Here is a 12,821-nt window from a genome sequence, read left to right as displayed (position 1 = left end):
TGGAGGTACACGCGGTGTAACTAGGGAAACTGACCAATGAGAACGAGAATCGAACATGTCTGTTTGGCGCAAGGTTTCAATAGGTCATTCAAAATTCAATAGGTCATTCAAAATGATCTAGAAAGCATTCAGAACTGGGCAGACACATGGCAAATGACATTTAATAGAGAAAAGTGTAAAGTACTGCACGCAGGCAGTAAAAATGTGCATTATAAATATCATATGGGAGATACTGAAATTGAAGAAGGAAGCTATGAAAAAGACCTAGGAGTTTATGTTGACTCAGAAATGTCTTCATCTAGACAATGTGGGGAAGCTATAAAAAAAGGCCAGCAAGATGCTCGGATATATTGTGAGAAGTGTTGAATTTAAATCAAGGGCAGTAATATTATTGTATTAATATTATTATATATTAAGTAAGAATATTGTGTTCAGTTCTGGTCACCTCGTTACAAAAAGGATATTGCTGCTCTAGAAAGAGTGCAAAGAAGAGCAACCAGAATTATCCCGGGTTTAAAAGGCATGTCGTATGCAGACAGGCTAAAAGAATTGAATCTATTCAGTCTTGAACAAAGAAGACTACGCGGCGATCTGATTCAAACATTCAAAATCCTAAAAGGTATAGACAATGTCGACCCAGGGGACTTTTTTGACCTGAAAAAAGAAACAAGGACCAGGGGTCACAAATGGAGATTAGATAAAGGGGCATTCAGAACAGAAAATAGGAGGCACTTTTTTACACAGAGAATTGTGAGGGTCTGGAACCAACTCCCCAGTAATGTTGTTGAAGCTGACTCCTGGGATCCTTCAAGAAGCTGCTTGATGAGATTCTGGGATCAATAAGCTACTAACAACCAAACGAGCTAGATGGGCTAAATGGCCTCCTCTCGTTTGTAAACTTTCTTATGTTCTTATGTTCTTATGTTCTTATTGCCTTATGTGTTGCCTTATTCTCTTTTTGAATTTCAGCCTTTATTTTTGCAAGAAGTGAGACTGGTTAAGGTTCATCTGTATAATCCATATGTCCCTGCTGCTGAGGTGGCGACTTCAAGTCAATTTTGTAATGTAGTTAGACTGCCAATTAAAAGTCTGGATGAATTTGGAATTTTAATTTGGGACATGGAAGGTCTGGTCGAGGTTACGGCCTAGTAAAGAGGGGTTTGAGGGTGTGACATCTGCCTTCCTCCTTTTTCATTGGAGCGAATAGAGGATACCTGTATTATGCTGGTCAGCCGGAGGTTTATCGAAAATGTAAGCAGATGGGACATAAAGCATAAATCTGTGTGGAGGAAGTAATCATTTGTATTCTAAGTGTCCGCAGAGAGCTGCTGGTGGAGAGAGCCGTGCTGGAGAAGAACAGGAGACCGCTGAAGAGGATGGAGGTAAAGCTAACAGTACTGCAAATGTGGCTCCAGCAGCGACAGCAGCAGCGGATCAAGGGGGAATCAGTGAGGAAGAAACCCAGTGTACCAGTGACAAAGGAAGGTGTGGAGAAAAAAAGGAGTGCAGGCTCCGGAAAAAAGCCTGTTTACAAGAAATGTGGGGATTTTCTCTGTTTAAACAAATTGGAGTTGGGGGAAAGGACTATAACTGAAATGTGTTTTATAGTGATTGGTGGAATTTGAATTTTGGCAGGAAAATGTAATGATTTGCATATATGTAAATGTATTGTTTCTTTGGTTTGTTGTAGTTTTTTGTGTATGTATTGTATTTGTTTTATTATTTATTGTAATGTAAATATTGGTGTTGAATAAAACATTTATGCAAAAAGTAATCTGTTCTTATCAGTTTAATATCTGATACGTCCCTGTAACAGGGCGAGCAGCCCTGTACATTGTTTTGTTTTATTTTTAGAACAAGGGTTCATCCTCCGCCCCTGTGCAGATTATTGTTTTTGTTTATTATGATTTATAGTTTTTGTCGGCGAGCGCCGTATGTTTTATTGTATTATATTTATGACGGCGAGCGCCGTATGTTTGTTATTGTTTTGTTTATTTTTAAAACATGTCCTGGCAGAGGCGAGATCGGTGCTCGTCCTCTGCCAGGTGTAATGAAAAAACTCGTGCAGAAGGTGGCCATCTCCCGAATTAATTAGGTGATTTAATTTGTTGCTAATCGGGAGATGGTCACCTGTTAATAAAAGCCTGCAGCTCTCGGCACTCTGTGTGGGTGTTTTGAGTGGGTGTTTTAGGTGGAGTGTTTAAGAGGGAGTGTTTAAGAGGATACGTGAGAGCGAGAGGAGATACATTTAGTTAAAACGTACGGATCAGTGAAGGCAGTTGCTCAGCCTGACCGTATTTATTTTGTGTTCGAGATTTATTTTTGTTTACTTGTTTTATTTCTGCTCTGCGAGCAAGTGTTTATTTTTGTTTAAATATTTATTTATTTTTGGTTGCTTTAAATAAAACGGCGCCCGCGCCACTGCACAATACCTTTTTGTTTTTGTGGTCCCTTCTTCTGCCGTGACGTCAGACCAGTCAGCCATTCCTGGCACACGTGGTGTCCTGCGTGGGATTGCAGCGCCTCCAGGACGCAGGCAGAAGTAGGGTACTGCAGGTTTTTCGTTTTTTTTTCGTTTTTTTTGTGTGTGGAGAGGAAGAGTGAAGAGGAGGATGGGAGGAAGGAAGATGGGAGGAAGGAGGATGAGGAGACAGCAGCCGCTGCAGCAACAACAGCAGGCACAGGAGGAGATGAGCTGGGAAGCCCTCCTCCATAGCATAAGCCAGCTGAGTTGTTGCTGCTTCTGTGGGGAGCGGGGGCATTTCCCAGTTAATTGCCCCCTCCCTGAAGACTGGGATTACAGCTGCTGGAGGGGAGACAAGAGGGAGGAGTTGGTGCGTCCTGCGCCTGAGTGGGAGGAGCCCGAACGTCCTGCGCCTGAGTGGGAGGAGCCCGAACGTCCTGCACCTAAAAGGGAGGAGCCCGAACGTCCTGCGCCTGAGTGGGAGGAGCCCGAACGTCCTGCACCTAAAAGGGAGGAGCCCGAACGTCCTGCGCCTGAGTGGGAGGAGCCCGAACGTCCACAGCCCAAGAGGGGGGAGTCGGTGCGTCCACAGCCCAAGAGGGAGGAGTCGGTGCGTCCACAGCCCAAGAGGGGGGAGTCGGTGCGTCCACAGCCCAAGAGGGGGGAGTCGGTGCGTCCACAGCCCAAGAAGGCCGAAGGTCCACAGCCCAGGTACCTGCCAGCAGAGGGAGAATTCCTGCTGGTTCCACCTCCACCGCCCTGGGAGGACTGTGAGTCGCTCCCACCTCCGCCAGCAGAGGGAGCATACCTGCTGGTTCCACCTCCACCGCCGTGGGAGAACGACGTGTCGCTCCCACCACCAGCAGAGGGAGAATACCTGCTGGTGCCACCTCCGTCTCCGTGGGAGGACGACGTGTCGCTCCCACCACCACCAGCAGAGGGAGAATACCTGCTGGTGGCGCCTCCACCGCTGTGGGAGGACGACGTGTCGCTCCCACCACCACCAGCAGAGGGAGAATACCTGCTGGTGCCACCTCCGTCTCCATGGGAGGACTGTGTGTTGCTCCCACCACCACCAGCAGAGGGAGCATGCCTGCTGGTTTCCCTGTTGCAGCCAGAAGGGGAGGCGCCCCTGCCACCTTCGCTGCCAGAAGGGGAGGAGCCGCCTTCGCTGCCAGAAGGGGAGGAGCCGCCTTCGCAGCCTGAAGGGGAGGAAGCCCTGCCGCCTTCGCAGCCTGAAGGGGAGGAAGCCCTGCTGCCTTGGCCGCCTGAAGGGGAGGAAGCCCTGCCGCCTTCGCAGCCTGAAGGGGAGGAGCCTTGGCCGCCAGATGGGGAGGAGCCCCTGCCGCCTTGGCCGCCAGAAGGGGAGGAGCCCCTGCCGCCTTCGCAGCCTGAAGGGGAGGAAGCCCTGCCGCCTTCGCAGCCTGAAGGGGAGGAAGCCCTGCCGCCTTCGCAGCCTGAAGGGGAGGAAGCCCTGCCGCCTTCGCAGCCTGAAGGGGAGGAAGCCCTGCCGCCTTCGCAGCCTGAAGGGCAGGAGCCCCTGCCGCCTTCGCAGCCTGAAGGGGAGGAGCCCCTGCTGCCTTGGCCGCCTGAAGGGGAGGAAGCCCTGCCGCCTTGGCCGCCAGAAGAGGAGGAGCCCCTGCCGCCTTGGCCGCCAGAAGAGGAGGAGCCCCTGCCGCCTTTACTGTCAAGAGGAGAGGAGCAGGAGCTACCTCTACCTCCACCACCACCACCATTGGGAGAAGTGGAGCTCCTGCTGCCGCCTTCATGGCCAGGGCCTCCCCTCCCGCCGTCTGCATCGCCTAGAGTCGCCTGTGTCTCCCTTGCGTCTCCTAGGTTTGCTGCCGTCGCCTGTGTCGCCTCCCATGGGTCCGCTGCCGTCGCCTCCCGAGGGTCCGCTGCCGTCGCCTCCCGAGGGTCCGCTGCCGTCGCCTCCCGAGGGTCCGCTGCCGTCGCCTGGGGTCGCCAGGGACCCGGCTTCGCCTGGGGTCGCCAGGGATCCGGCTTCGCCTGGGATCACTACATTGTGGTCGGAGCCCCACGGAGTGGAGCTGCCGGCCATCAAGAAAGGGGGGGAGGTCAGGAGACCAGCTCCCCCAGCTGCACTTTCGCGGCCGGAGGTCATGTGGTCAGAGCCCCACGGAGGGGAACTGCTGACCATGAAGAGGAGGGGGAAGGTCAGGAGACCAGCTCCCCCAGCCGCACTTTCGCGGCAGGAGTTTGGGTGGTCAGAGCCCCACGGAGGGGAACTGCTGACCATGAAGAGGAGGGGGAAGGTCAGGAGACCAGCTCCCCCAGCCGCACTTTCGCGGCAGGAGTTTGGGTGGTCAGAGCCCCACGGAGGGGAACTGCTGGCCATGAAGAGGAGGGGGAAGGTCAGGAGACCAGCTCCCCCAGCCGCAATTTTGCGGCAGGAGAGAGTGTGGAGGGAGCCCCAGAAGAGGGAGCTGCCGGCCACAAAGGATTGGGGGGTGCTGGAGATTCCACCATGGCCACCCCCCAGAAGCAACTCGCTTCCCCCTCGTCCGGGACTTTGAGACTGAGGGGGGAGGTGGCCGTTGGGGCCATGTGTGCGTTGCACAAGGGGGGGGATATGTAACAGGGCGAGCAGCCCTGTACATTGTTTTGTTTTATTTTTAGAACAAGGGTTCATCCTCCGCCCCTGTGCAGATTATTGTTTTTGTTTATTATGATTTATAGTATTTGTCGGCGAGCGCCGTATGTTTTATTGTATTATATTTATGACGGCGAGCGCCGTATGTTTGTTATTGTTTTGTTTATTTTTAAAACATGTCTTGGCAGAGGCGAGATCGGTGCTCGTCCTCTGCCAGGTGTAATGAAAAAACTCGTGCAGAAGGTGGCCATCTCCCGAATTAATTAGGTGATTTAATTTGTTGCTAATCGGGAGATGGTCACCTGTTAATAAAAGCCTGCAGCTCTCGGCACTCTGTGTGGGTGTTTTGAGTGGGTGTTTTAGGTGGAGTGTTTAAGAGGGAGTGTTTAAGAGGATACGCGAGAGCGAGAGGAGATACATTTAGTTAAAACGTACGGATCAGTGAAGGCAGTTGCTCAGCCTGACCGTATTTATTTTGTGTTCGAGATTTATTTTTGTTTACTTGTTTTATTTCTGCTCTGCGAGCAAGTGTTTATTTTTGTTTAAATATTTATTTATTTTTGGTTGCTTTAAATAAAACGGCGCCCGCGCCACTGCACAATACCTTTTTGTTTTTGTGGTCCCTTCTTCTGCCGTGACGTCAGACCAGTCAGCCATTCCTGCCACAGTCCCCCATAGGGGGACCGTCTATATTAAATTGATTTTTGGAAGCGGGAGATGGAACCGGGGCTTGCTCCGTCCACTCCACGCATCGACCCAGTATTGCAGTACCTCCGGGAACAGTGCACAAGAAAGGTCAAAAGAGAGAGCCAGCCTGTATCTCTCCCTTTTTCTGGGTTTTATTTTTTCCCGCTCTTTTTGTTCTTTTTTTTCCCCCAAATAAGGCAGGCAGGTAGGCAGGCCTGCCTAACTGATGGACAGCTTGCTCTGCGCACGCAGCAGGCCAGTGTACCCAGAAGGCCTTGCGCTCGTGGGGGGAGGAGGTGGATGCGTGCAGCGGTAAAGCAGAAACGGAGCTGTTTAGTGGGGCAAGGAGCCCTTGCTTTCAAGGCGGCAGCAGTAAAGCGCCTTTTTTCCTGGGACCAAACAGCAATTTTGGAAGTGTTCCCCGTTTTGTTTTTTGTTTTCGTTTTAGTTTGCCATGCAGGCAGGTAGACAAGGTGGCCGAGTGGTTAAGGCGATGGACTGCTCATCCATTGTGCTCTGCACACGTGGGTTCGAATCCCCTCCTTGTTGGCTTTTGGCACTTTTTCCTCTGTGGCCTCGACTCTCCTTCCGTGCAGCTTTGACCTGCGTTTAGCTCTGTGGCACTACAGATAGCACGTTGGACCGTGCTGAGCTGTGTGGCGTGACTGAAAGGTTGTGGCTGAGTTCCAGCAGCCTCGCAAGATTTTCTCCTTCGTTTACACTTTAAAATTCAAATAATTTTCTTTTGTGGTTGTTAATGAACAAATCAAGAACATTGAGGTGCTGCTGGGATTTAAACACAGGATCTCCTGTTTAACAGGCAGGCATTTTAACCAACAATGCCACAGCCCCCTGCCACTTCCTGTGATTTGCTTCCTGGCTTGCTGTAGTGAAGGGCTTTGTTGCACAGTCCCAAGATCTGCCTTCCATTTAGAGGGATTTCCAAAGTTTGTCAGCCGGCTCCAGTGGCGCAATCGGTTAGTGCGTGGTAATTATATAGAAATATGTCTACAGAGCAATGCTGAGGTTGTGAGTTTAAGGCTCACCTGGAGCACTTTCTTTTTCTCAGTCAGCTTATTCCAATAGGTTTTGCTTCAACGACAATGTTCATCAAGTGTGAGATTGATAGAAAATAGCAATAAAATAATATCCGCACACGCAGACATACCTATATTTATGTATATATTTACAAGTCAAAAGACAGATAGATTGAATGAATGAATGAATGAATGAGTGAATGAATATTTGAAAATGCCTGAAAGGAGGTGTGTGAGTTTGCTTCTGATAACAAAATATGATTTTAGTGAAGGGGGAAGAAAAAAGGGCTTAGAGATGCCAGGGATTGCACCCGGGCCCTCATACATGTAAAGCATGCACTCTACCACTGAGCTACACCCCCAATTGATAGTTGCCCACCAGTTTGATGAAATTGACCCCGTTCATTTCTGAGACAACTGCTCGTTTCAGGTCAGCATTAGGTCCTCTGCTATTCCTAATCTATATCAGCAGCAAAGGTCATTCAAAATTCAGATTATGAGACTGACGTGCTACCTACTGCGCTAAGGAGGCAGAGACACCTGGGGGTCGCCATTTATCAACCCTGCCCTTCAAATTGCCAAAGCCGAGGGAAAACACGCATACAACAAATGTCGCGAGCCAGGCTGGTGATGTGTAGTAAGACTATCCATTGTGCCACTGGCCCCTGTGTTCTGGAAGCACTGTTAATGCGCACTCACCAACAAGAACAGTAGTGGTGGCAGCTATTGACTGCTGCAATCAGCTGAGCTTGCTAGCCTTATGCTGAATTGTGTATTGTTCTCAAAGAACCACCCTCCAATACTTCCTTCGATAACTGAGCTGGTAGAGCGGAGGACTGTAGTATAACACATTGGCATCCTTAGGTCGCTGGTTCAATTCTGGCTCGAAGGAAAATACATTTTTTTTCCCACCTGGTTTTACTGGTAATGAGGACAAAAAGAACGAACGAAACCTACGGCAACAACTGTCTGAAACATCAATAAAAATGAGAGAATCATTTTCGCCTAGCTCTGGGCAGCCACGTGTCACATATTGTCAAGTGTGGGGAATTTTAGCTCAAATGGTAGAGCGCTCGCTTAGCATGCGAGAAGTAACGGGATCAATACCCGCATTCTCCAATGGATGCTCTTTCTTTACTAAATGGTTGCAAAATGTTCAATCTGGGCCCTGTTTCAGAAAGCGGGTTTAGTGAAAACTCAGAGTTAGTTGACTCAGAGTTGAAGGAAACTCGGAGTTTTCGGTTTCACGAAGCCAGTTCAGCTTAACTCTGAGTCAGTTACTATGGCAACATACTCCGTGAAGCTAACCTGCTCGCTAGCAGGTTTTCTTCAACTAACCCTGAGTTTCTCCTCTTTAGCTGAAGCCTGCAGACTGAAGGAGGAGTCAGACATGGCGTGTCCTTTTCTTGAAGAGCCAGTTGATATTGAAGCACAAATACTCCGCAGAAATCTCCGTCGGGAGAGGGTGATCAGACCCCGCTTGGATGTTTTATCATTCCCTGATGATCATCTGTTTACGTTACCGTTTTTCTGCTCAATCGATCATTGATCTGAACAATATTCTCAGCCCTCATATCGTTCATATGACACATCGTGGACATGCTCTCAGTTCGGAACAAATTCTTTGTGTTGCACTTCGTTTTTTTGCCAACGGGAGTTTAATATATAACATCGGTGACGCTGAGCATATTTCCAAGGCAACCGTCTGTCGGGCTGTCAGAAATGTGACTCTAGCACTGAAACGTTTTACTGTACACTTTTGTGGTGTTCCCAAGTCACAGACCTACAAGACTCATCAAAGAAGAATTCCACAGAATTGCAGGTATCAGTCTAAGCAATAATTAATTTATTTAGTATGAAGCTTTGAGACCTGAAGCACTAATCAGTTAATTTGATATATTTTAGGGTTTCCAGGTGTGATTGGCTGCATAGATGGCACTCATATTCCTATCATAGCTCCTTCAGTAAATGAAGGAGATTATGTGAATAGGAAGTCTTTCCACAGCATTAATGTGTAGCCTTTAGCATTCCAAATGAAAGATACTTCACAATACAGCTACTGCAGCTAATTACTGTTCTGCACTGTGAAGATCATATGTGATGCAGCCCACATCATCAGCAACGTGGAAGCAAAGTGGCCTGGGTCTGTGCATGACTCGCGAATGTTTCGTGAGTGTACACTGAGTGCTAGATTTGCCTGTGGTGAGTTTATATATATATAGCTATATCCTATCATAATCAATATTTTGTTTCCTCCTATTGCAACTGAAAATTTAAACTGTATCCTCGTATTATCATAGGAGAGTTCGATGGTTACCTGCTCGGTGACAGAGGGTACCCCTGCCAGCCCTATTTGCTGACCCCTTACTCTGATCCTGAGCCCGGCCCGCAGCAACATTATAACTTGGCTCACTGCAGGACACGAGCCAGGGTAGAGATGACCATTGGGATGCTCAAGGCCCGGTTCCAGTGCCTTCGTAGGCTCAGGGTCACCCCAGAAAGGGCATGTGACATTATTGTGGCATGTGTGATTCTCCACAACATTGCCACAATTAGAGGAGAACAATGTCCTACTCAACCAGTGAACGATCCTGATAATGATCCTGACCACCCTGCTGACGCACGAGATGGAAGAGCAGTCAGAGACACAATATGCTACCATCATTTCTGACTGACCCATCACCTCCCCAGTGTCAAATAAAGACAATATGCCTTTCTTTTTATTAAGTCTTCTTTATTTCCTGCAAGTACAAATGCAGTACAGTAGTTAATATTTTTTATGTTGTTCAAACAAGTAACATCATCCACCTGTGGGCACCTCACCCACCTTTAACTGATGTTCCAGCAGTTGTATTTCTAGTTTTGCCTTTCGCATCTGCAGCCTTATGTGGTCCATTTCTAAATTACATTTTTCAATTTGTTTATTTAAGTACACCTTGTACAGCTGTTTCACAGGGAGCTATAGGAACACAAAACAATGACATTGAATTTCACAGTGCCAGGTCTACTTAGTTTCATTGTAAGTCATGGGCCAATGCTGAACAACATCTTACTGAGGTAAGTTGTGCTGTGGAGGTGGATGGACCCTCTTCCTCATTGTAATTTCCAGCATCTTTTTCGCTCTTACAGAAAAAGAATGTGCAAGTTTTATTTTTGGTACAACACTATCATCAACTGTTAGATGTTACTTTTAAGGTGTGAACCTCAATAGGTCTCTCTGTATCTTCCCTCTCTGTGGCAGCTGACAAGGTGTCTTCATCATCATCCTCCTGTAATGAAAATTACCAATTTTTGTGTTCTACTTTAACCCATTATGAAACATCTGTGGAGAATTAAGAGTACTTACAACTGCATGGAGGTCTGTTATGGCAGAAGGCAGTGGTAATATTACTATAGCTTATGTCAAAAGTCTAATTTATGACCCTTTTGACCTTTTTTTGACCTTATAGGTATGAATTTATGAATATATAATGAGGGGGCGGGGATTTTATATAGGCGTATGGAATATTGGTATTGATATATATATATATATATATATATATATATATATATATATATATATATATATAAAACAGACCCTTTGTATTTAACAAGTGCTTATAAACATTAAATATTTATAAATGTAAAAGAGTTTGAAAATAAAATAATTACTGTTGGTAGGATTCGAACCCACGCTGACAATTGAGTCAAAAGGATCTTAAGTCCTTCGCCTTAACCACTCAGCCACAACAGTTTTTCTTAAAACATTAATAAATAAAAAATAAATATTAAGCTTACCGGGGGTTTCAGAGAATCAAGGTGGTATGGTGTTTGAGCAAAAGGTTGAACAGATGGAGACTACGATGGGTTTTTGTTTTTTAAAGGGGCAAGTCTGGGCATGTTTTTCAGACCTCATAAAAAGGAGGAAAATATTTGGGCAGTTTATTAGAGTGTTACACAAGATGTCTCATACCGTTGTTAGTTGCTGCTCAGAGAAAGTGGATCTTGAGGATCGGCAAATGTCTGAACTTATAAAAGCCTTTAAAAAAATGCACATTAGCCCTTCCACAGAGGCAAAAGAAACCACGGCTTGTAAAAAAGTTTCAAGAGAGAGTCCAAGCAAGGGGCCTTCAAGCATCCGTCCCAAGGATCCTCTGTGTACTGTACAACCTCCTATGTGGACTGAACTGAAAACAAACATCAATGAGAGAGAGGGGCGGATGTTTTAGGGTAACTCTGAAAACGCCCCTAGGGGCGGCGCCTCAAGGACCACCCATTCAAGGATCTCTGATAGGTCATCTCAAAGGATCCCCCACGGTGCCTGAGGCGTCAACACCCTCATAGGCCGAAACCTAATCTTGGGGAGCATACTAAAGGGGCTCCCCCACATGCCCTTTTGATTGAAGGAGTCTGACACCATGGCTTCTGCAAACTTTAGATACTTCTCTGAAAATGCCATTCTTGAACCTTGCGATCTTGAGATGGATTGGACCAGTGAAGAAATGACCCAGCTTATAAAAGACTTTGAAAATGTCCCGCTCCTCAACCCTGCAGAGTCTGACGACGTTGACGGGGGCTTAGGCATCTCTTTTGAAAAAGTATTAAAGATCTCTATGGGTCTCGTGGCTTCTCTATTGGAAGTGATCATTGACCGTGATATGGTGAAAAATTGCCGTGGTTGCGAAATTGACCACCCGAGCCAGCTGAGACACAGCTGCCTTTTTGAAGTGGCCCCCAATTATTTTGATCAACATTTTGAAGAAATACTAGAAAAAATACACGTCCCGTGGCTGAAGCTTCTGGTGGCTAAAGCTCTAGCTTGTTTCAATTTTCATCCATCTTTGACAAAACTTCAGAAACTGGTGGAAGATATTTTAACAGAGCTAAGACCAGAACACAGCATTAGACGTAAACTGATTCATCTACAAGAAACCCTGGATGACAAGACCCGAGACATTGTTAACAAAATAACCAAAGCTTTCTACCATCGCAGTTTTACAAACCCTCGCGCTCCATTAGCATATTACGGGGCCTGTGACTTTGAAAATGGGGAACGTCCAGACTCCAGCAAAACTGAGGAAAACCATGGAGGGGCTGCTGTTTGAGTTAATAGCTGAGAAAGTGGCTTGCAAGAGACTCTTTCAAAACCTGATCCCCGTAAATGTAAAAATGTTCAACAATTTAAAAAGTGTAACTGATTTAATCCGTAAAGATATTGATGCTCAAGAATGGTCAGAGTTGGTAAATACACATGTAAAACACTGTAAACCCTTAAATGCATTTTTAATGAATATATTACCTAAAATGTTTGATGAAATAGAAGATTGCAAATGTACACATATCATTGTTTTGTATGCTTATGTGACTGATGTATGTTTTTATAACATGGCCAGGTTTTTAAGAGATGAAGATATATTGATAGTTGTGCAAAATGTCGTGGATTATTTAGTGACTAATCATGAATGTTTGTGTAAAAACTTTATAGGTCTTCTAAAATGTCCTAATCTTCTTGATAAACTGTGAATAAAACTTTTGAACTTCACACATATCTCTGAGGTGTTATGATAAACTTTGAATAAAAACTTTTTGAAAGTCATATTTGTCGCAGTTGTGTTATTTTGGTTAAAGATGACACATCAGCGTATGAAAAAATATACTACGATCCCTCAAATCCTGGAGGTTTAGGGGGTTTACAGACTCTTCAAAGAGCTCTGAGGTCTGAGGGGCCTAAAGTCTCTGAGAGGGTCTTAACTGACTTTTTATCAGAGCAAGACTCATATACGTTGCATAAGCCCTCTAAAATAAACTTTAAAAGAAACACCGTATTTGTATCTAATATCGATACACAATGGCAAGCTGATTTAGTGGATATGTCTAGCTTGTCAAAAGAAAATGGAGGTTATAAGTACATGTTAACATGTATAGATATCTTATCCAAATATGCATGGGTATTACCTTTGAAAAATAAGTCATCTAAGACGGTGACAGAGGCGTTCAAGAGGATCATCAGCGCTGGTAGGAAACCTAAAAAACTACAAAC

At 46.2% G+C, this 12,821-nt stretch overlaps 4 non-coding genes and 1 pseudogene across 4 annotated transcripts; 3 read left to right on the top strand and 2 right to left on the bottom strand.

Annotated features, from left to right (window-relative positions):
• Positions 1–5,678: 5,678 nt before the first annotated feature.
• Positions 5,679–5,871, top strand: LOC117418665 (U2 spliceosomal RNA). Its single transcript, XR_009306998.1, has one exon. It is a non-coding gene; the product is annotated as a U2 spliceosomal RNA (small nuclear RNA).
• A 361-nt stretch (positions 5,872–6,232) lies between these two features.
• On the top strand, positions 6,233–6,314 carry trnas-gcu (transfer RNA serine (anticodon GCU)). The gene has a single exon. It is a non-coding gene; the product is annotated as a tRNA-Ser (tRNA).
• A 778-nt stretch (positions 6,315–7,092) lies between these two features.
• trnav-uac (transfer RNA valine (anticodon UAC)) lies at positions 7,093–7,164 on the bottom strand. The gene has a single exon. It is a non-coding gene; the product is annotated as a tRNA-Val (tRNA).
• An 834-nt stretch (positions 7,165–7,998) lies between these two features.
• Positions 7,999–9,473, top strand: LOC131740171 (putative nuclease HARBI1; annotated as a pseudogene).
• Positions 9,474–10,450: 977 nt separating this feature from the next.
• On the bottom strand, positions 10,451–10,535 carry trnal-uaa (transfer RNA leucine (anticodon UAA)). The gene has a single exon. It is a non-coding gene; the product is annotated as a tRNA-Leu (tRNA).
• Positions 10,536–12,821: the final 2,286 nt, after the last annotated feature.

This window comes from Acipenser ruthenus, chromosome 13, assembly GCF_902713425.1.
Source record: "Acipenser ruthenus chromosome 13, fAciRut3.2 maternal haplotype, whole genome shotgun sequence".
Classification (NCBI taxonomy): domain Eukaryota; kingdom Metazoa; phylum Chordata; class Actinopteri; order Acipenseriformes; family Acipenseridae; genus Acipenser; species Acipenser ruthenus.
Note: the sequence above shows the minus strand (reverse complement) of the source record. Positions and strands in the feature narration are given on the sequence as shown.